Raw genomic sequence first — 24,984 nt, 5'->3', positions numbered from 1 at the left:
GTAAACACTACTAGTACTATTAGATGTTACCAAAGTGCTACAGCTGGCAAAAGAACAATTTTAATAAACTGTTGAATGTAAATATCCTGCTAAGTTGCATATGCCACACAAGAAAGGAATGCACATTTTCTGACTGTAAACTAAAAGCTACCTGAATGCTAGTGCTCACTCTACATTGTATAATCCACACAAGAAAGGAATGCAGACTTCCTAAAATTATTTTTTTTCATCTTAAAATCGTCGACTGTTAAACTGGTTGGAATATTAGCTCTTGAACTTGTATGATAAACATAAGAAGCATTTCTTTGCCAAAGTGGATCTTTGTGGTTGTGATAATGGTTACTTTATGAAGACATATTCTGTTGGTGAACATTTCTTGTGTATACTGAAGTCGTAGCTGTTTTACCCTGGTCAAGATAGAGAAATTAAGTGTGCTGTTGAAGAAATCTACAATAGCCTTTCAAGAAAGAAGTGCTGCCTCTGAACAAAACCTGCTTAGTCTTCAAGAAAATCCTGGCCAACACCTTCTCAGCCTTCAAGAAAGAAGTGGCCAGCATCTGCTCAGCTTCCAGCAACAAATATAATAACCCAGTTATCCACCCCAAATTATACTACACTTCTGAAGATATTAGAAATAAAAGATAATATGTAGGCTTATTTGGTGGCCTATGAAAGATATGTAGCAAGAGAAAACTGTTGCCAAACTAACTGAACTGGGATACTGTTTTCACACCTGACCAGGAACTTACTAAAAACACTCATGGACCTGGAGGATGCTGATGTTCACAATTACCATAAATGGAAAATGGAAATTCTGGATAGGTCTGGAGCCTCACCTAAGGCTCAGTTACTTAAATTTCACAATGAAACATACCATGTGGACTCACCAGTAGGGTCAGAGGTGGCTGAGCCAATGCAGTATTTTTGAAAATGTGACTATAACGTAATATAAATAATGCAAGTAAAATTCTAGAATCCTTAGTTGTACATACATTTAAAAGGACACTCCATAGCAACTTAAGAAAAAATATCCCAGAGTGACCCTATGTCTTCTGAGTAGTTAGGTGTTTAGCACAATGTCTGTTGTTAACTGAAACTGTAACACTTAAGGCAGACTTGCATGGACCAAAGGCTAATAATAAACCTTAACCTAAGTGTGCTTGTCTGCCTGCAAACTAGACATAAATGTTTCCATCTAAGTTAGTTTCTTTTAAATGTTCTATAAAAGGGTACATAGCAATATACTGCACTGTTACTAACAGCAACTCTGTGCATGTAAAATGTATTAATGATAACCAAAAAACTGTACACCTGAAGGCATGTCTATGGAATGTGATAATGCTGAAGCTGTTATTTACTAGAACTATTCTGCTTTTTCCCATTGTGCTGTCATTGACCTTGCTAAATATACTAATGTAGTAGAGTGGAAATAATTGCAGAAGTTGTTAGAGTTGGGGAGCCTGATTACATTTGTTATATCACAATATGTGAGCATAAAACAGCTATTAAACAAAAAGCTGAAGTAATTTTTGTTCATGGAGACAGAAGGTAGTGTCACATATAACATAGGTAGAAATGCAAACTAGGTGAATATTACATCTAGTAGCTCCACCACCTTGGAGCCAGGATCCATATAGTTATGCACACACTCAAGTTACTACTTCACAGTTACCAGTATGATTCTATCATAGTCCATATGGGAGTTATTGACCTGAGACATACTTCCCTGGGCTATATGAAGAGTGACACTGTTAATCTCTCTGAATACGTGTCTCAGGCAAGTATGGCCTTGTATTGAGTAGCATTCTACCTTCACCAGGGATGATGCCACAGTGCAAACAAAAAATGACTGACTTCAATAATTGGCTTAGTTTCTGGTGTCTTTACAGGAGGACTCAGTATTTGTCAGCATGAGAGGACATGGTTAGCAAACCACGTTGCCTTTGCAAAGGATGGTCTGCACCTGTCTCCCCTAGACTTCTGAATACGGCTAACATTTTATCCACCACTTAGACTCTTTTTTTCAGGCAATACCAAATTGGCAAACCTACCAAAATAGCAAATAAAACTCAAAGAAATCTAAAGGTTTTACTGATCCATGCTAGGAGCCTAAACAAGAAACGTCACACTCTACAAGATCTCCTCACTCTGGAGAATATAGACATCTGTGTCATTACCAAGACGTGGTTAAATCCACAGAAAGTACTCTGGCAGTGCAAGGCTTCAGTGCCTTCCACACTGTAGAATTTTGTGTGTGTGTGTGTGTGTGTGTGTGTGTGTGTGTGTGTGTGTGTTGTACTTTTAAGAAGCATTTCAAGGACAGCACGTGCATATAAATAGCAAGCACATGCTAGCTTCAGTGCCATTTTGAGAGTGCAGCCAGAGAGTGAGCATGTATGAGTGTGATAGCTAGTTTGTTTATAAGTTTATCTAAGTTAAAGTTATTAAGCCTCAATCCTGATGTTTTTGTACATAATAAAGCTGCTTAAACAGAACCCACAGATGTTCATCTTTTTTATCCTGACCAGACAAGTGACATGGCTTTAGAACCGGGATTCCAGAGTTAACAGTGAAGGTAAACTAAGTGAACTGAGAATAAAAAAGAGCCAGAAATGAACTGAAGGTAATGAAAACTTGCACAAATTATTTATTTTATCAGAAAGATAAAACGTAGAATTACAAGGGCACAGAGCGTATTATTAAGCACAAAAAGTTTATTAATTAAATGAAATGTTTGAAATTAAGATATTTGATAAAATGGTTATCAGAAAAGCACATAAGGGGTTTGGAAATACCTCGGAATTGCAAAAAGAGCATGTTTAAAGTAAAATGAGCATGTTTCGAGTAAATTGAGCACTAGAAAAGTATAAGGGTCATGAAAAGAGATTAAACAAGCAAAACAAATATAATAAAGGGCAAAAGGGGCACATTAGCATAAATAAAGCAAGGCAACTGCATGTTTTTTGGCATAAACTACTATGTCACATTGATTGAAGCTATTAAGGGCATAACTAGAGTTATTCAAAGTATCTCAAAGTTTGTAAAAGTGGTTACAGTGTATGTTTATTATTGTGCATTTATTCCAAAGAATTTATTTGTGTGAAAAGTGCAACTATTTCATAAATTGCAGTCAAAATACAGCCATTTTGAAAAGTTTCTTGTGCTGGGTATGTGTATTCGCGGAATGCCACCATTACAGAGTGTTTCTTGCACTGTACAGAGTTATTTAGCAAAGTACAGACATTTTGGGAAAGTTTCAGTGTGCTGTGTACTGTTTATTTGCAAAGTGCAGTTACTTTGAAATGTTTTTTTTACTCTGAGCTTCTTCTGCCCAGTTTATTCACACAGTACAGTTATTTTGAAATGTTTCTTACACTGATAAGAGGTAATGTTTTACAGTACAGTGATTTCAAGAGTATTTTTGTGTCCGGGAGACTTATTTCACAAAGTTCAGTTATTCAGAGGCTTGTTGTGCTTTTGGGCATAGTTACAAGTACTGGCATACATTTCTGGCATATGTATTTGTGTGTGTGCTCATGCATACTTGCATAAGCCATCACTGGTATGTGTTAATATGGCAAAGGCATTTTGCAGACCAAGTCCACTTGTATTTGATCAGAATATTGCAGAGAATTGAAGAATATTTGAGCAAGAGTACAATATTTTTATACAAGCAACTTATTCTGACAAAGATGCATACACCAGGGCATTCATTTTGCTAAACTTAGCTGGGTAATGGCCATTGAAAGAGAGCCTTCACTTGTGTATACACCAGCAGTATATGAGGGAGAAGGGGAAAAAACATCATATTGTTGCACAAGCTGAACCAAGGGAATACCCTTTGTGTTTGAAATGCAAATTCAGGGGAATGTGCAACCCCCAGACGAATGTTACATTGGAGGGGCATTTGTTTTACACAAGAGATCAAAATCAGGAGAAACTTTTGCAGCTTATATTACTGAACTGAGAAACAAAGCTAAAACGTGTAGGTTTGGTGACTTAAAGGATGAGTTAATAAAGGGCAGGCTTGTGTGTGGTATTAATAGTGCTGCAGTGAGAAAGATTTTGCTTCGTGACAGTGATTTAATGCTGAGCAAAGCTATTGAGATTTGTGAAATCCATAAAGTTAGAGAAAGGCACACAATTATGCTTGCAAGTGATAAGAGCATGGTTTCAGCAGGCAACAGAGCAAATACTGACAGCATGCAACACGTGGCTAGCAGAAGCAAGCCTAAACACATGGCAGCTGTAACCCCTGCGAGTGTGGCAAGTAAAACCCGTAGTTTTCCAGCAAGTTCTAAGACTAGTTCAGTGTAAAGGACATGCTCAGTGCAGTACAAGGGTGAGTCAGCAAAACCCAAATCAAGCTTTATTGTTAACTGTCGCAGTTGTGGTGCCAGTCATGAGTCTAAAAGAGAAAAGTGCTTAGCATTTGGTCAGCATTGCCACAAGTGTAAAAAATGAAACCATTTTCAAAAGTTTTGCAAATCAAGTAAACCTCACACAGTTATAAAGAAGGATTACTTAAAAAGCAAGTTGATCATATAGAGAGATACAGCTCTACTTTCTACGTAGATGGTGTATCAGTAATTGATGAAAAGGTTGATACAGTAGATTTGTTGATAAAGAATGAAGTGCTTTGTACTGTCAAGATCAATGGTAAATCCACAGAGCTCAAATTAGATACTGGTTTAAAGTGTAATGTTAAGTCAGCAGATACATTTGCTAAGGTGAGAGTTGGTTGAGCAAATTAATGTGGCCAGTTGTGTGAAACTTGTTGCTTATAGAGGTGAAGAAATTCAAACCGAAGGCTCAGTAGTGCTTTCATGTTATTTGGCTAGGAACTGCTACAGCTTACTAGTCTATGTAGTCCGAAGACCTTTGCAGTCATTGTTGGGTCGCAAAGACAGTTTGAGAATTAATCTGCTTTCCTTTACCAAAGAAGTTCATCATATAAGCACGTCTCAGTTCCAGTTTTACCAAAGTATGCTGAAGTTTTCAGTGACAAGTTAGACAAACTTCCAGTTGTGTATTCTATGAAGTTAGACCCAGAGGTCATTACAGTGGTCAAACCAGCAAGAAAAGTTCCGATAGCTATGCAGGATAAAGTCAAAGCTCAGCTGGATAAAATGGTGCAGTAAGGTGTAATTTGTCCGGTTACAGAACCAACTGAATGGGTGTCATCCATGGTAGCAGACCACAAAAAGGCTCAGATGAAATCAGAATATGCATTGACCCAAGAGAGTTGAACAAAGCGTTAAAGACACCACATCATCCTATGCATACATTCGTGGAAGTTGCAGCCCTAATACTGAATGCCACTGTTTTTTTCTGTCTTGGATGCAAACAGTTCATTTTGGCAAGTGATGCTTGATTACAAATCTTCACTACTGACTACTTTCAGTACCCCATTTGGAAGATATAGATTCCTCAGGATGCCATTTGGAATAAATTCTACAAGTGATTTCTTTCAGCATGCAGTGGAGCAAATTTTTTCAGGTTATCCTTGTGCCATAATAGTAGATGATTTATTGGCTGGAGGCAATGATGAAGCAGAGCATGACAGAAACCTTAAGGAAGTTCTAGACAAAGCACGTGATGTGAGCGCAATCCTCTAAAGTGCAAATTCAAACCACCAGAAGTTACATATGTAGGTCATTTATTTACTAGCACTGGCTTGCGACCAGACCCATTCAAGCAAGCAGCCATTCTAAATATGCCAGCACCGGATAATGTTCAAGTTCTACATTTTCTTGGTATGGTCAACTATTTAGGCAAGTTTATACCAGACTTCAGTGAGTTGACAGCACCTCTGAGTAAGCTAAGGTGCAAAAAAATGTTGCATGGTCTTGGCTGGAACAGCAAACAGAAGTGTTTAAGAAGTGTTTCAAGGAGAGCATGTGCATATAAATAGCAAGCACGTGCTAGCTTCAGTGCCATTTTGAGAGTGCAGCCAGAGAGTGAGCATGTGTGATTTGTGACAGCTAGTTTGTTTATAGGTTTATCTAAGTTAAAGTTATTAAGCATCAATCCTGATGTGTTTGTACATAATAAAGCTGCTTGAATGGAACCCACAGGTGTTCGTCTGTTTTATCCTAACCAGACGACTGACACACACATTTAGACCATCATCTGCATAGACAGAAACAAAAGTTGGAGGAGTCCCAGTCTATACTAGCAACAAGCATAAGTTTACATTGGTTAAACAGAATGATGCCCTGGAATTTATCCATGTGCAAATCACCATAGACAAAGCCCTATACCATTATCCTAGCAAGCTATAGGTCACCCTCTATGTCCCTAGAATCCTGTGGCTCATACCTAGACCTACTGGAGACACTCGCTATTAAACCAAGTACCCTATTCATGGGAAACTTTAACTACCTCTCTATAGACTGGGAAACATACGTTGCCTTATACTCATGTGCACAGTGATTCCTGGACTTTAACACAAATACCTTTGATAAGATAGTGTGCATACCCGCCAAAGGTTCAAACATACTGGACATGGGCACCAGCTGCACTGCCCCCAGCACCAACCAGTGTCATTTCCTCACTGGTGAGGTCAGACCACAAAGCTGTCTCCTTTGAAATAAAAGTTAACTTTGTAACCCCAGCAAACCATGTTAGGAACTATTCCAAAGCAGACTACATCCTATTAAGTGATAGTCTATCAAAATTCACTGCCTCTCCCAACCCCAATTTCACAGCAACCCAAGCAGAATTATTCACAGAGACCATGTACAACCATGTAAATGTTTGTACAGATGCTGCTGAACCTCACAGAAGTATGTTCAAAACAAACTCTAAAAACAAATCATACTAGTGAAATCCTAGCCTTAATAGGGTATATAACAAATGGGGAAAAAAGCCATGTCTAAAATCAGGAAGGGCAACTCTCATAGTGATAGCATCTCTCTAATTAAACTAAACGGGAAACTAAGAGAACTAATTAAGTCCAACAAGGCCAGTTACAAGGTCAAGATAGCTTCACAGGCTGAAGACAACCACAGGGTCTTCTAGGCAATGTCTGAAACCTCAAAGGCAGCACACATCAGTTTGCCGAACTTGTGGTCACTTGTGCTACCTTAATTGAGCAGTGTGACACAGCAAATTTGCAGGCTGACAAATTCAGCTGAAACTTCACCCCTCCCCATATGAAATATCTACTTGCATAACCCCCGAACAATTAGCAGGGAGCAAGTTCTGGCAGTGCTCGCTAAGGCCAAAACACAGCCTCAGTGGGCCCTGACAATATCCCGAGATGCCCCTAAATGTTTGAATCATGTCCTGTCAGGACCATTTGAGTAAATTTTCAACTATAGCCTTTGTACCATGAAAATGGAGGACTTCAATGGTTATCCCACTTCACAAGGGTGTACCATCAACCAACACCGGACCTATTAGTCTGACTAGTCTAATATGAAAAGGCATGGAAAGAATTATCATGAAAATAATCAACAAAAACATAGGCAATCTTCAGACAGTGGACCCAACCCAGTCTGACCTTGACAAAGGAAGGTCATGCCTAGTAAACCTGGTGGACTTCTTTAAGAAGGTCACCAAGAAAATGGATGAGAGGAAAACAGTGCATACTGCCTACCTGAACCTGGCTAAGGTGTTCGATACAATACCCCACACAGGTATAGTTGGCAAACTTACTGAACTGGGCATAAACCCCTGCATAACTCGCTAGATTGCAAGCTGGCTTACCAGGACCCAGGAAGTCAGGACTGGTAAGACCACATATACTAAGAGACTGGTCGCCAGCGGGGTATCTCGGGGCTCCATTCTGCAACTGCTCCTATTTGGCATCTATTTCTCAGAGGTAAAAGCTAATGTCAGGGGCTTTTGGTTGACCAAGTTTGCAGATGACTGCAAATTGGAAGCTTCCATAGATTCCCCATGTGAAACAATCTTACAAGGGGGTCTAAGATAGACAGATGACTGATGCCAAAGTCACTGATTAAAATTCAATGCCGAGAAATGCATTATAGTGCCTTTTGGGAAAACTAACACCCAGGCTAATTACACAATAGATTAGACACTCTAACAGCTGACCTGGTAGTCAGGGATCTGAGAACATATGTAGACAGTAATCTGGCCTTTGACCAACATGTACCAAGATAGCAAGAAAATGTCACGCAACTTATAAGTAAGGGCACAACATCCAGGTGCAAGGAAGTCATAGTGCCAATATATTCGTCCATTATCAGACTCAACATTGAGTATAATGCCCTCTTCTGCATGTACCTGGCCAGACCTATGCAACAATTGGAATGCCCACAAAGGTTTCTTATCAGGACAATCCAGGGTATAAACACATTGTCCTGTATGGATTGCCTTAAAGCCCTTTCTCTGTACTTGGTCTCTTACAGATCACTGACAGGCGATCTATACCTGGCATACAAAGCATCCTCATATCCAACGTTGGTTTAAGGATTTAAATTTTGCTTGTGACATAAAGAAGACATGTTGGCAAGACAGATGTGTCTCATAAGATCCCCATGCTCTGGAACAGGCTTCTCATCCATGTGAAGAAGAGTCCAACCTTAACCCTATTTGAGCAGAACCTTGATCAACGGATTGGAAATTCACCCTGGATCTGGCTCCCATGTCTCTGATAGACAGAGGCAGACAGTAATATCCAAACTAACATTACCCCCTACATAACATCTAGTAATCTCCTAATATACTACCTCTTAATAAACACCCATGATACACAGGGACACAACTGGGTTGGATTGCATGACTAGGTTTATAAAGGCCCTGGTGGGGGTTAGCCTAGTATATACCTATGATTCTATGAACAAAAAAAAACTAATGCTTAACATTGAGTGGAAGGGTTAGGTAAATATGGTACTAAGTCTTGTCAAAAGATTTACATTCTTAAAGTAGTATTGTGTGTGTGTGTGTGTGTGTGTGTGTGTGGTATCTTTAAGAAGTGTTTCAAGGAGAGCATGTGCATATAAATAGCAAGCACATGCTAGCTTCAGTGTCATTTTGAGAGTGCAGCCAGAGAGTGAGCATGTGTGAGTGTGACAGCTAGTTTGTTTATAGGTTTATCTAAGTTAAAGTTATTAAGCATCAATCCTGATGTGTTTGTACATAATAAAGCTGCTTGAATGGAACCCACAGGTGTTCGTCTGTTTTATCCTAACCAGACGAGTGACACACACATTTAGACCATCATCTGCATAGACAGAAACAAAAGTTGGAGGAGTCCCAGTCTATACTAGCAACGAGCATGAGTTTACATTGGTTAAACAGAATGATGCCCTGGAATTTATCCATGTGCAAATCACCATAGACAAAGCCCTATACCATTATCCTAGCAAGCTATAGGTCACCCTCTATGTCCCTAGAATCCTGTGGCTCATACCTAGACCTACTGGAGACACTCGCTATTAAACCAAGTACCCTATTCATGGGAAACTTTAACTACCTCTCTATAGACTGGGAAACATACCTTGCCTTATACTCATGTGCACAGTGATTCCTGGACTTTAACACAAATACCTTTGATAAGATAGTGTGCATACCCGCCAAAGGTTCAAACATACTGGACATGGGCACCAGCTGCACTGCCCCCAGCACCAACCAGTGTAATTTCCTCACTGGTGAGGTCAGACCACAAAGCTGTCTCCTTTGAAATAAAAGTTAACTTTGTAACCCCAGCAAACCATGTTAGGAACTATTCCAAAGCAGACTACATCCTATTAAGTGATAGTCTATCAAAATTCACTGCCTCTCCCAACCCCAATTTCACAGCAACCCAAGCAGAATTATTCACAGAGACCATGTACAACCATGTAAACGTTTGTACAGATGCTGCTGAACCTCACAGAAGTATGCTCAAAACAAACTCTAAAAACAAATCATACTAGTGAAATCCTAGCCTTAATAGGGTATATAACAAATGGGGGAAAAAGCCATGTCTAAAATCAGGAAGGGCAACTCTCATAGTGATAGCATCTCTCTAATTAAACTAAACGGGAAACTAAGAGAACTAATTAAGTCCAACAAGGCCAGTTACAAGGTCAAGATAGCTTCACAGGCTGAAGACAACCACAGGGTCTTCTAGGCAATGTCTGAAACCTCAAAGGCAGCACACATCAGTTTGCCGAACTTGTGGTCACTTGTGCTACCTTAATTGAGCAGTGTGACACAGCAAATTTGCAGGCTGACAAATTCAGCTGAAACTTCACCCCTCCCCATATGAAATATCTACTTGCATAACCCCCGAACAATTAGCAGGGAGCAAGTTCTGGCAGTGCTCGCTAAGGCCAAAACACAGCCTCAGTGGGCCCTGACAATATCCCGAGATGCCCCTAAATGTTTGAATCATGTCCTGTCAGGACCATTTGAGTAAATTTTCAACTATAGCCTTTGTACCATGAAAATGGAGGACTTCAATGGTTATCCCACTTCACAAGGGTGGACCATCAACCAACACCGGACCTATTAGTCTGACTAGTCTAATATGAAAAGGCATGGAAAGAATTATCATGAAAATAATCAACAAAAATATAGGCAATCTTCAGACAGTGGACCCAACCCAGTCTGACCTTGACAAAGGAAGGTCATGCCTAGTAAACCTGGTGGACTTCTTTAAGAAGGTCACCAAGAAAATGGATGAGAGGAAAACAGTGCATACTGCCTACCTGAACCTGGCTAAGGTGTTCGATACAATACCCCACACAGGTATAGTTGGCAAACTTACTGAACTGGGCATAAACCCCTGCATAACTCGCTAGATTGCAAGCTGGCTTACCAGGACCCAGGAAGTCAGGACTGGTAAGACCACATATACTAAGAGACTGGTCGCCAGCGGGGTATCTCGGGGCTCCATTCTGCAACTGCTCCTATTTGGCATCCATTTCTCAGAGGTAAAAGCTAATGTCAGGGGCTTTTGGTGGACCAAGTTTGCAGATGACTGCAAATTGGAAGCTTCCATAGATTCCCCATGTGAAACAATCTTACAAGGGGGTCTAAGATAGACAGATGACTGATGCCAAAGTCACTGATTAAAATTCAATGCCGAGAAATGCATTATAGTGCCTTTTGGGAAAACTAACACCCAGGCTAATTACACAATAGATTAGACACCCCTAACAGCTGACCTGGTAGTCAGGGATCTGAGAACATATGTAGACAGTAATCTGGCCTTTGACCAACATGTGGCCAAGATAGCAAGAAAATGTCACGCAACTTATAAGTAAGGGCACAACATCCAGGTGCAAGGAAGTCATAGTGCCAATATATTCGTCCATTATCAGACTCAACATTGAGTATAATGCCCTCCTCTGCATGTACCTGGCCAGACCTATGCAACAATTGGAATGCCCACAAAGGTTTCTTATCAGGACAATCCAGGGTATAAACACATTGTCCTGTATGGATTGCCTTAAAGCCCTTTCTCTGTACTTGGTCTCTTACAGATCACTGACAGGCGATCTATACCTGGCATACAAAGCATCCTCATATCCAACTTTGGTTTAAGGATTTAAATTTTGCTTGTGACATAAAGAAGACATGTTGGCAAGACAGATGTGTCTCATAAGATCCCCATGCTCTGGAACAGGCTTCTCATCCATGTGAAGAAGAGTCCAACCTTAACCCTATTTGAGCAGAACCTTGATCAACGGATTGGAAATTCACCCTGGATCTGGCTCCCATGTCTCTGATAGACAGAGGCAGACAGTAATATCCAAACTAACATTACCCCCTACATAACATCTAGTAATCTCCTAATATGCTACCTCTTAATAAACACCCATGATACACAGGGACACAACTGGGTTGGATTGCATGACTAGGCTTATAAAGGCCCTGGTGGGGGTTAGCCTAGTATATACCTATGATTCTATGAACAAAAAAAACTAATGCTTAACATTGAGTGGAAGGGTTAGGTAAATATGGTACTAAGTCTTGTCAAAAGATTTACATTCTTAAAGTAGTAAGATAGATCTGAGTAGAGACGGACAGGGAAGGCCACAGAGTTAAGAATACATTAATGAAATGGATGTAGACTCTGAAAAGTCAAAGATGAATCTCGTACTGAAAAAAATGGAACAATAGGGAAGGGCCAAGAGCTGAGAATACACTGAGGGAAGCAGGTATATAAACTGAGGAAGAGCTAGATGAAGCTCGTATTAAAGAGATAAGGGAAGGGGAAATGAGAATAGAGTCATAAGCATCGTTCTGTTAGACAAAAGCGTTAACAAACAATTAACACCTTCAAAGTTACACTAAAAGACCACTACATCAACTTCCACATCTGCCCATGCTCCTAACTAAAGACTAGGTTTTTTTTCTTTCTTTGTTTTTATATCTCCCCTCCTCCCTCTTTGCATCTGTTTTTTACTTTGTTTACACTATCTTCTGGAAACTGTTCTATAGTCCATCATCCCAGAACCACTACTATAACTTCTTCCTATCCTCATTAAACCTCCTTCCTTGTTAATTAATCCTCATTATGCATCCTTCCTTACACATGGCATAATTCCTTTTTTCTCTCACAACATAGAGTCTCATATTATCCTCCTTTCTATCTCCTAACTCTGCAATAGTCACACTGTCTACTTTTACTTGTCCTAGAAACAATTGCTCTCCCTTATATCTTACAGTACTACCACTACTCATTCTTTTTACTTACAGAGTCAATATGCTTCTCTTTTCTGTTAATTACTGTTATAATATTCCAGAAACTGTAATTTACTTATACTTTTAACTACATTAAATCTAATATATGAATGTTTTTAGTAATTACTGTATTTGAGTGTATTCCCTTCTGGAAATGAATGTTCAGTACCTTGTATAATACTATAATTGTATAATCTCTGACTGATTATAGTTGTATTAATGGAACTTTTCTCCCCTAGCCTCTGCTGTAAATGGGTTCCTGACCCAGTCGGACTTTCCCGGTCACCAAATGTCAGTCAGTCAATAAATAAATAAATAAAAGTAATGACCCAGCCAGAAACAGAACCAGGACTCTAAGGGTAAAGAAAATAAAAACTACTGAAGAAGAGAAAGGGGAAACTGCCAGTACATCGGTGGACGAAAATTATTTTTGTCTCGCCTTTTATAGAAGACAAACTGAATACAGGGGAAAAAATCTGTGTCTATACTCACAGAAAAAAAGACTCCACAGCTGTAACACCACATCAAAGTACTGATGAAAATAATGCTGACCTGACTGACCACAAATAAACCATGTCAGTTTCAAGGAAGCCCAGTGGGAAGACAGTACATTAAATTGAACTAGAGTGACTATAGCAAAAGTAGAAGGGGGAACTAAAAAGTGTCCTGCTTTATAGGGGACACCAAAGACAAAACATAGATACAGAGCCAGTTATTATTTCTAAGGCCTTTCAGAACATCTGCACTGAAGTTATACACATTCACATTTTGGGTGGTAATTTAGGATTAGATAAAATAAAATCTATGGTTCTAGCTAGATATTACTGGCCTGGTTTAATGAAGGACAGTGAAAATGTTTGCATATTCTGTCCAAAGTGTCAAAGGATAACACCCACCCCCTGGATTTAGATAGATCCCTTTATTCCATTACTTATTTTGAAAGTCCCATTTGAGAGAATAGGACTGGACACTGTAGGTCCTTTTGTAAAACTGAATAAGGGCCCTCAGTATATCCTAGTAATCATTGATTATGCAATGACTGTTAAAGTGACATACCAACCCCGTGTGCAAAAATGGGAAAAAAGGATTGTGGATGGATACATTTCCTGAGCTAGTACTGCCCAATCGAGTTAATGCACAGTTAATAGCAAAATAACTACTTTCTCTAGAGTAGGAATACCCCTAAAAAAATACTTACTGACTAAGGCACCCAGTTTGTGTCCAGAATAATACAGAAACTTTGTCAAAAGTGAAACAGCTGAGGACATTGATTTACCACCATCAGCTAGATGGGCTAGTTTAGTGTTTTAATAAACCTTCAAAGTCTATGTTGCAAAAGGCCAGGGAACTGGGTGGTAGAAAGTGGAACCAACTACCTCCTTGTCTTCTCTTTGCTATTAGGTATGTACCCCAAGCCTCAATTGGATTTACACCATTTGTGTAGTATATGGCAGGCATCCACAGGGCTTTCTACACATAGAAAAAGAAACACAGAAAGTGGAAAACACCCCCTTTAAATATCCATTACACTGTTTTCAAACCTACAGGTTATGTTGAAAACTATAATGTGTATAGTAAGAGAACATATGGAGAAAGGACAAGAGACACAACGCAGCACATATAACAAAAATGGCAATTTCAGCAAATTCAACTGAAATGCTTGTTTTAATACCCATGACTGAAACGAAACTCTTTCCAAAGTAGCAAGGACCTCTTAAAATTACAAATATAGATAAACTGAAGTAAATTATAATATGAGACCACCAGACAAAGGGAAACCAAAATAGTTATACCAAAGCCTTGAAGAGAAACTGAGGCTTCTTAGTAAATATGTTTGCAGAAGATAAAACTATCACAACATGTCCTGACACCCAAACAAATGAGACATTATCAATGTTTCAGAAACAAGAAATTAGGGAATTTATACTCTGGAATAAATGCATTTTATAGGGTTGCCTGTCAGACTCTGTTTAATACAGCACAATAAAGAATTGGTGCTGGATGAGAAATTAATTTGAAATTCTTACAAATACCAGAATCCTTGCACAAAGTAAAGGATGAGGTACATAAGGTGTCCACACCTGAGGCTGTAGAGAAACCAGAGTGAGTGAAATAGCCCCTTTGTAATGATCCCCTCTGAGCTATAGAACTTGATTCCCAATATCCTAGTAAAAATTTATCTCTCTTAACTCCATGATATCACTCATTTTTTAAACACCCTTATTAAATTATCACTTAACACATACAGATGTGTACATTAATAGGAAAGAAAACAAACAATCCAGTTGATAAAAATATGCCAAACATGTATATAAAACTAAAGGGACTAAAACGTTTTCACTGGTTCATAGGTAAGTACTAAGCTAGCTGTCTTTGTGGACCATTTTAATCCTAGCTAGTTTCCCTTTCAAAAGTGAGAATCAAACCATGCACCTTGTGACTGTGATATAAACACTTTAATCATTATATGAACCACTAAGTTACAAGATTACTGCTCGTAAATAAATATCCATATGCTTAATCAAGACCTTCCAGTTTCTCAGTTTTTATATTATTTATTGTTTAGTCTCTTCCCAAATATACTTAGCTTCCATAACAGAATCATTTTTATTCAATATACCTAAATACTTCATTTTATCATATCCCTATAAATAAAGATATTGCTGAACCAGTTCAAGTGTGGATACATAGTTTACCTCTGTAGTCATTTTATCTTCATTAATTTTGTATTCTGGAAACACTTGAAACCATCTGAAAATGCCCCTCAACACTGAAATGTCCTTTTCTGACTTTATCAAATACAAAATAATATCAACTGCAAATAAACCTAATTTTTCTTGATTACTATACCCATTATTTCCTTGAATTTATGAGTCCCTTATTTTCTTTGCCAATCATTCTAAATTTAAAGCAAATAACACAGGAAGAAAAGAACACCCAGGCCTGGACCCCCTGTCCAAACACAGCTTGTTTGAGAGGAATCCTCCCACCTTAATTCTTGCATCTCACCCTTGAAATATCCTCCTAATTAACCATATTATTCTACCAGTGAATGTAAATGCTTCTTTTGCTCTACTCAAAAATCCCAACTGACTCTACTGAATGCTTTCTCAGTAGCAAGATCCACCAACACTAGTGGCATTTTCTTACATTCTGCTTCCCACTGGATCATCATTGCTCTATTAATGTTGTCAAATTTTTGCCTCCTCACCACAAAGCCACACTGATGTATAACTATCAATTTTGGCAACATCTTTGCCATTCTCTTAGCTAATATAAATATAAGTGCATAATTATCATGTTTTAAAATTGAAATGGGTCTGTGTGAAGCTGGGTCTGAAGGATCTTTACCCCCTTTGGTAATACAGCTACCACAACTTTGTTCTGAGGTGCTTATGCTCCCCCTTAAAATACTGTTAAACAAAACCTTCCGGATCATTATTACTTTCTTCCCTACTAACTTCCAAACTTCCACAAGAATACTGTCTGTTCATAGAAAAGAGACTCATGTGTCAATTTATTCTATGTCACCATTTCTGTTTCATCTATTCCTATCTTATCTATTGTTAAGCCTTATCTTCCTCTAAATTTGGCATAATTGAGTCTTCTACAAATAATTTCATATGTGCCTTTTTCTACGTTTTCCACATTCCTCTCCTTTATACAAATTTTCATAAAATGTATGAACTATTTCTAATACCTCTTTAGGATCTCTGGCTATTTTTCTTGCCATAATCGCTCTAATTTTGGAGACAACCCTTTTTATGTTCTGTTGCCAAGTCATTGGGCTAAACATTTTTGTGCTCTGGAGTTGTTATCCAAAAAAGTGTTGCTTAAGAATAACCTTTTTGAACTCGCACATCTTATCCCAATACTCCCTTATTTTTCCTTTAACACGTTGCAATTGTTTCTGTTCTTGTTCTGTCAGATTCCTCTTATTTTCACTGCTCTAACTTGTGTCAGCCCTCTCAATAATTCCTATTACTTCTTTCCCATATCTCTTTCTCTTTTGTTTATGCCATTTCTAAACTCCAGTTTTATTTCATCCCACTCACTAGCTATCCCTTCTGAAGAAATGTCTACCTTTCCTAATAATGCTTGAATAATTTCTAGTACCCAGCTATTAAATGCCTTTCTCCTTAACAAGCAGGAAAACTCTTTTGTCTCATTTTTACTTCATTACCCTGCATCATTACCTTAGCTTTTATCAGTGCATTATCTTAAGTAGTTATTGGATTAAATCTTTCAATTAAATCCAATTAAATACACATGTTCTTGTGAAATATAAATTTTGTCCAGGCTAGTCTAGTTATTATACCTTGAGGAATAATATGTAAGTTATATATGACTTCCCACTGCTTAATGCACCTCTTCCATACTAAATATTCTCATATATGTATTCAAGAACCCACAGTCTTTTGTCATATTTCCCTTATAGGCTCCTTGATAGATCTTCACTATTTCAAATCAAGTACTAGTCCCCACCTATATATATAATATTCCCTGATGAAAGCTGATTATTTCTTTCAGAATGTTTTTAGGCTCTATAATAGTTTTTGGTGTGATATAAAAACACACCAGCATAATCCTCCTCCCTTGCCAACAGTCCATTGCTACCACAAATATATAATTATTGTAATTTTCCTCTTCTGTCACTAGTGGAGCCCCACTAGAAATCAGCATGATTACTCCCCTTTGCCTTTGTCTGTGATATTCTTCCAAATGTCCATCCTGAAATCCTTTCTTTGTGAAATTCACATGTTCATTTTTATCCAAATGTTTTTCCTGCTACATTGCTATTTGCACCATACATTTCTTAATATACGCCAATACTCTACATTTTCTTTATAGCTGTAAGGCCATTTACATTCCATGATAATGTGGGTAGAGTAGCCATTATGGCAAAAAGCTATTACTTCCACATGTTATATGAGGCAGTTCTTTTGAATGTGTATTTTCAACTTTTGGCTTACATGCACACACTAATGTTTTGCAGTCTGCTCTTTTAAATGGTTGTTTCTTCTTGTCTCCATTTGAAACTGTGTCAAATTTTTCAAGACTTTTTGCTTTACTGAAAACACTCAAACAAGGAGGTTGGCATAGTAGTTAAGGTGTTTACCTTACAGACACAAGGTGCAGGGCTTGAATCTCACATGGAGTAACTGGCTAGGCTTAAAATGGCCTACAAGGGCAGTTAGCCTAGTAAAAATCTATGAACACAAATGAAATAATTACATTTTCAGAACCACTATCCCCTTTTAACTTAGAACAAATACACAGAAGTATGTATATTTTCAACAAATGAAGTTTACCCCTCCAGATAGGTGCAGTTGCCCCAAATTGAAGACTCTGCCCACAAGCACTACCTAATCTAAAATTAAAGTTACTTGTGCTATGTGCAGCCTGTGTTTTCACTTACACTGATTGCTTTCTCTTCTTTTTATCTCTATTCCCCTCCCAGATGTGAAAAACAGCTTGCATGCTTTCAGTAAACATTAACTTTTAGCCCTACAAAGTACAATAGCAACTTTTAAATAAATAAACCAAATTGTGCACTGTTCTATTAAATACATTAAAATATTATGACTGCTGTAGAGATTACTACTTATTATTCACTTCCCCAGTTTCAAACTTTTATTTTTCACTTGACTGATTGCAACTGCACATTTAAATGTTACATTTCTCTCAACAAGATTAATTATTTGCACATAGAAACATCTCATCTCCAAGTAGAGTCATAAAAAAGTGCTAACGTGTTTCCAGATGAATGCAAAAATCTTTGTTTCATTCTAAGTATAGTGTACAGACTTCCTCTGACTAACTGCCTGCACCTGCAGTCATCTTATCTCCCACTGAGAGCATTTGCTAATGGAAAAAAACAAGGTAGTAACTTTGCAGATGCAACAAACATGCCATTTCCATAACTTTCATCATTTTATCTTAATTTTCAAGCCTATTTGCTTAGAAAAAAAGCTCTGTCTACAGCTTAAATCAAACACAATCTAGACATTCACCCATGTAAAACAGAGGAAATTACTATCTTAATTCTACATACATCAATACACTTTTACACCCCAGTCCCCACCAGCAGCCCAAGATCACAATGTTATATTAACTTTAATTTTTTTCTAACCAGCCTTTCGTATCTTATTACAGCATAAATACTATATGTCTTCCAACTAAAAAGTACTTGCTTGCTTTAATATCTTTAGCATATTTAGCAGTGACTATTAATACTCCTAGACCTCATGTTTTAAATAACCCTGACTACACACTGTATTAAACTGCTTTATAATATAACATATAAATTACACCATGAATTGTTATACAAATATTAATAAGAATAGCACCTGCTTTACTTACGGTTACTTATTCATTCCATTCAGTGTATTTTTAAAGATTAATGACATAAATTGAAGTATATGCTCTTTCTTACAAGTTCATATGCCATGTGTCTATTCCTATATCCAGTGCAAATGAGGATTAATACTCTCCCATTTATTCAGTTATTTCAATGTTGACAGTCTTCTTCTTAATCATCTTCATTTCCCATCACCAGTCTCTGGTTCAAGTTCAAGGTACTCCTGATTATTTTAGTCAGCTCCTGTGCATTTCTGTCTCTAAAACATTGTTTCACTAGTATAGTCTCTCTTTGGACTTTGTTGTAAAATGAAAAAGAAGTAGAGACCTCTTCTTCTTGCTAGCTCGCTTTTTGTTGACTAAACTTTTTATTTCCTCCCTAACCTATCTTGCATCAAATATATCATTGATCCTGCAGGAACAAAATACTCTGAGGACAGCTGAATATAGCAGTTTGAATCTCACATCTACATCTCCTCATTCCCTGATTGCTGGGATACATTTCCTTCTTTTCTGTCTTGTGTACTGTGTTTAATAATTTTCCACAAACACTCTTGTTGTTTCCTATTTTTAATATTTTTTTCTTTCTGCTATAGTTTTGTCAGGAGTGAATTTTTCTGCTGGTGTGTGCACATCTTTGCTAGTATAGATCTTGGATGCTTTCTCATGGCCAGGTTTAGAGCATAACCGCAATGTGCCCTTAAAATTAAATTCTGCAGTGAAACACCAGTCCAGTTGCTTATTTGCATTTTCATAAAATTAATATAGTCTGTCCCATACAGTTTCACTGGTACAACAGAAAATCTAAGGTTTTCTCAGCATGATTTTGAAACAGCTCTTCTTGAAAAGCCTTATACTTAGCCAGCCTTTTCTTTTGTTTAATTTCAGGCTCTGATTTTTGTGGTTTTATCGTGACATCTGAAGCTCTATTTAAAACTTCTACTTTGTCCGTAACATTTTATTTCAGGTGATAGATTACTTCAGTATTTCATTTATTTAAACACCTTTGAGTCCATTAGTGTTATTTTTCCTCTGACGTACAGGAAGCCTCCTGTACCAGAGCTAAGACTTGAACTGCTTTTTGCTAAATAACTGCAGGATTCTTCCCATCCTGAGTTTTTTCTTCTTTTTTTGGCTTATTTTCTGTTGGGTTCTCCACATTTCTTCTTTTATTTCTAAATATACAAATAATTGTGCAAACACTTCCAAGGAAAGATTCTGAATTTTCTGGTGTGCAAAGCCTTACCAGGAAATAGGCATATGTTTTCCATATGCGTTGTCATTTCCTTAGTCAATAAATTCTCCCGGCGTCCTCTTACTTTATCACCTAGTTCTTCATGCTGAATTTGGAATAACCCCTGTACGATTACATAGTATTACCTCATCTGATTGGTGCCCCAGTTACTAAGTAACCACCATAATCCAACTATCTCTGGACACTTCATTCCATTTAGTGGTTTAGAATTCTACCACTACTGAATATAATTTTTCCTATCAGGCTGCTGTATTCTGAACTCAGTTTTGATCTGCTTCCAGGATTTTGTAGTCTGACCCTCCAACATCTGATCCCAGTAGCATCATTTATTACTCTTTCTCTTCAATATCCACCTCAGATGTCCTTTCCTTCGGCCCTGGCTGCCTCCTATTGGTAAGACTTCTGAGACCAGAATTTCATAGAGCTCTCCCTCAATACTCTTTTCATCTCTTTCTCTCTTGAGAGAGTACTTCCAATTCCCTCCACCAAAATGCTTCCAGCAAGTCTTTTGCACCAAGCCTTCTCTTCTGTTTTAACATTCCCTGCCAAACAGTGCTGCTTTGTCTCCACTGAGACAAAACATTAACTGTTGCCCTTAAATACCTGTTTAGTCAGGTACTGCCAGACTCCGTTTCTCCTTGGGTAACATAATTTTCTCCATGGTTACTCTTTGGTGCTCTCCCACCAAGAATAAAGCTTTCATCTAATTATATAATGTAACTATAGTACCCCATATCCAGAGAAGCCCAAAAGGATTGCTCCAAGTACAAGACTTAGGGCATAACATACCATTGCAAAATGTGAATTATGTAGTACATTTCTAAATTCAAATATTTCCTTGTTCACAATATTCCCTTTGTTTTCTGCATTAATTATTTGTAAAAGTTAGCCTTAGACCCTTCAAATGTATTTGCTAACAATATCCAAAACTATTTCAGTTTTGCTTTGCTCTAGCAGCTCTGGATATCTTATCCTAATATTCTGGTCATTTGTGATACTGATAGCTATCGGTTTAGTCTTACCTATGTTGATCTTATATCTTGCAAACTACCTGAATATTGTGAGAAGATCAAGTAATAACACCAATTATCTGAACAGGTCTGTTAAGGAAAATATTATGTCATCATCACATAGAGCATTTTTTTTTACCTCTAGATCTCCCCATTTATAATTGCTTATCTTCAAGCTCCTAATTTCCAAGGACAAAGGGTCCAAATACAGGGCAATTAGCATTCGTAACAATAGACATCCTTGCTTGGTTCCTCTTGACTTCTCAAATCATATCAATAACATCACCCTAAACTTAGTTTAAGCCACATAACCCTGGTAGAGTCCTTTCAGACAGTTTATAAAATCTTGTGGTATCCCTTACCAGAGTAGTATCCCAAAGAGATAGTCATTCTACATAGGCATATGCTTTTTTGTGTTTAAACTCTTAAACTCAGCAACAGTAGCAGTCAGCAAGTGTTTTGATTACCCTAAAATGTTGTTAATGTTCTAAGTATATTTTCAAAGGATCTCCTCTACTCGATGAACACACATTGATCATTAAATATCAAAGTAGGGGTCAGTCTAGTAAATCTTTGGGCCAGTATTGTGATAAAACCTTTTATAGCCATGATATAACATTGCCACTGGACAGTATGAACTATGGGTATATAGACCCTCACCTTCCTTCAAACTCAGCACTATTATCCCTTTCTTCCATAAGACCATTATCAGCTTGACTTCTGAGACCAATATCAACTTGTCCACTAAAAAACGTATTAAAGAGTTTTGCCCAGAGTTTTAACATACTTTCCCCTCCCAGCCTCTCCATTTCAATATGCAACACATCATAGCCCAAGGCTTTATTTGAGGGCTGTCTTGCTATTGCCTCCCTCACATCTTCAACTACCTCCTTAGTTGTACAAGCAAGCTGTTGATGCTGCATTAATATAAGGAGTTCCAGTGTGCTTAGTGGTTCCTGTCCTATTTGTGGGTGTAATATTTCACAAAGACATCAGCAATGCCCTCTGTTGAGCTCATTATTTCTCCCATTCCCTCTCTCTAGATTTGAAATACTGAGCTTTCCTGTACTTGTTTTATTCTTCCCACCAGCGGTTCTTATTGATGTAAAGTAATTTTCCTTAACTGCCACCTGTTGTCCATCATCAACATCTCTTTCTTTAATGTTTGAAGTTTAATTGATTCCTGTTTTGTTTTCTGTGCTCCCTTTCTTTATAACTCCCTGATCATCTGTAAGACACTATCAGTCCACTATTTGATCTCCCTCTTCATTGTAAAGGTATGATCTACTAACTTTGATCTAAGTTTGGCCTTAATCTTCTCCCATCTCTTCAGGGCCACCCCTCCAAGCTTACCCATTGCCTGGTCAACTTGCTGACTCACCCAAATGTTATGGTTTGCATTATTCAGCTTACACACTAAAAATCTCCAGTGCCTCTCTAAATAATCCCCTTGGCCTAATCATAGAGGAAACACTAAATATGCATTGTCAGAAAACTGTATGGGACCCATCCTCTTTGTTGTGACCAGAAACTGATGCACCTTAGTAATGAAAACATTATCGATTTCAACCATCTATCATGTTTTAGAGCAAAATATGTACATCCCTTTCATCTGCTGCCAAAACCTTGTGAGTCCATATTTACTAATCATCTTGAATCTACATGCATCTTCCTTGCTTTTTTTGTTTTTTTTTTTGCCAGTTGAAGCCTTCTCCTCCCTCCCACAGCCTCTTGCACACTGAACAGCATATTACATTTCTCTACTAGCAGAATAATCCCCTTATAAACAGCAGCGGCCTTAGGTCAACTGGTGCCCTAGGCAAAAGGGCTCCACGGCGCCCCCACCACACTACCTGGTGCCCCCATCCTGGTCTAATTACATCAAATAAATACTAGAAAAGTGCCCCTGCTAAACCGGCGCCCTAGGCAGCCGCCTAGTTGGCCTATGCCTAAGGCTGGCTATGCTTATAAAAATAAATCATTTCCTGCATGCTTTCACCTAAAAGACCATGTGCTGGTTCTGGAAGGAAGATATAGAGATACTGTTTTCAACTTCTGAGTCAAGAAATCCCCTTCAGATCGCATCGCAAATAGTTTCTCTCCACCAAGATAAACTTCCTTGACTGGTTCTAGCATACCAAACTTCTTTTAGCTAAAATATTTTTTCCCTGTTGTCATCAAAGATAACTCTTCACTCCGATTAACTTACCCATTAGCAATATTCAGCTGTGATTTTAACCACTCTATTGTGACTGCTATCCCTTTCACTATATACAATATGGATATCCTATGTCCCAAGGTGGGAGCCCTCATTCCAAAATCAGTGTGAATCTGGTCTCCAAACCATTACAAAATGGCTGCATTAGTTGGCTGTAAACTGTGGTAAAAAAGTTAAAGAATAACAATGTTTTCCAGTACCCTTTATAGTACTTTATCTGAGTGAGTTCCTGCAATCATTTTAAGTCCACACTCCCCTTTTACCTATATTGATGGTGCTGGCGAAATTTCCCTCTGTTTCTCAGTGTTGCATGTCACATGAACAATGAAATACCTGTAGAATGTCCTCTTCTCAATGCTAGATCCTGTTGCTCATCTGTTGAAGGTTGTTCATTTTGCAAGGACTGACCCCTCTCCTTTAGACCCAGTCTCTGTTCCAATTCTCTAATGGCCACTTCTATGGTGATCACTGATCTGTCTTCTCCAGAAGGATGATTCTCATCTTGGCTGGGTACAGCAACTTAAACTTAATTTCATTTGTCCTACATCTGGCCTATGTTAGGATATAAGCTTCCCTATGTTTTCATATTGGCCATGAGAAGTTCTTGTCCATAAATGTTCTGGATTACCCACAAAGAAACTGGTTGCTGACTTTCCAAAGCTGGGTCAAAACCCTTTCCTGCAGCAAATATGTACCAAATCTAACCAAGATTTGTCACAGCTGTCTAGTGACTTCTAAATGTGGACAACACAGTGCCCTATGCAATCTGTCTATAGTGATCTCCTTCAGGATTTGCATCCATGTGACAATTTTACTTTTTATAAGAATATGGAGCAGTCTCTCTGTCCCCTCAAAGCCTTCTGCAGTGTCACTAAACCTCAAATTCTTTCTTCTGGACCAGTTCTCTTGATTAATAGTAGCATCCAACAGTCTATCCCTCCTTCTTTGCTGTGACCTTTGCGATTTAATTCTTATTGTAAGAATTGAAAGAACTGTAGAATATTACAGTAAACTGGAAATAAGAAACTGTAATGAGACTGGAATGAATGTCTTTATCTTTTAATTGCCCAGAACTGTGCTGAATATGTGCCATTATCTCCTTTATGTGCCAAATCTTCTTGTACCTTTCAGAATAAAAGGATACATACACTGTAGTTCCATTAAGAATGTTTTATTATGTACAGTGGAGGTAGATGTCAACAATATCGGAGTCACATCTTACTGTCTTAAATAACAGTGCTAATAATTTGAAATAAACTGAAGTACAATGTCCATAGCTTCTGCACTCATTATACTGTCTGTAAATTCTGTATTCAGAATGTCAAAACTTACTAATAAACTGAAATAGATTGAATTATAATGTCCATAGTTTCTGCTAGAAATACTTAGAATTATATAATATAATTAATATTCCTGAGTGTCTGTACCAAACATCTGTGGACTGCACTACAGCACTTTCTGCTTATCACTCCAAATTAACTATCTGACTCACTTTA

Source organism: Protopterus annectens, chromosome 4.part0 (assembly GCF_019279795.1).
Source record: "Protopterus annectens isolate FY-2018-M chromosome 4.part0, PAN1.0, whole genome shotgun sequence".
NCBI classification, from domain to species: domain Eukaryota; kingdom Metazoa; phylum Chordata; order Ceratodontiformes; family Protopteridae; genus Protopterus; species Protopterus annectens.
Note: the sequence above shows the minus strand (reverse complement) of the source record.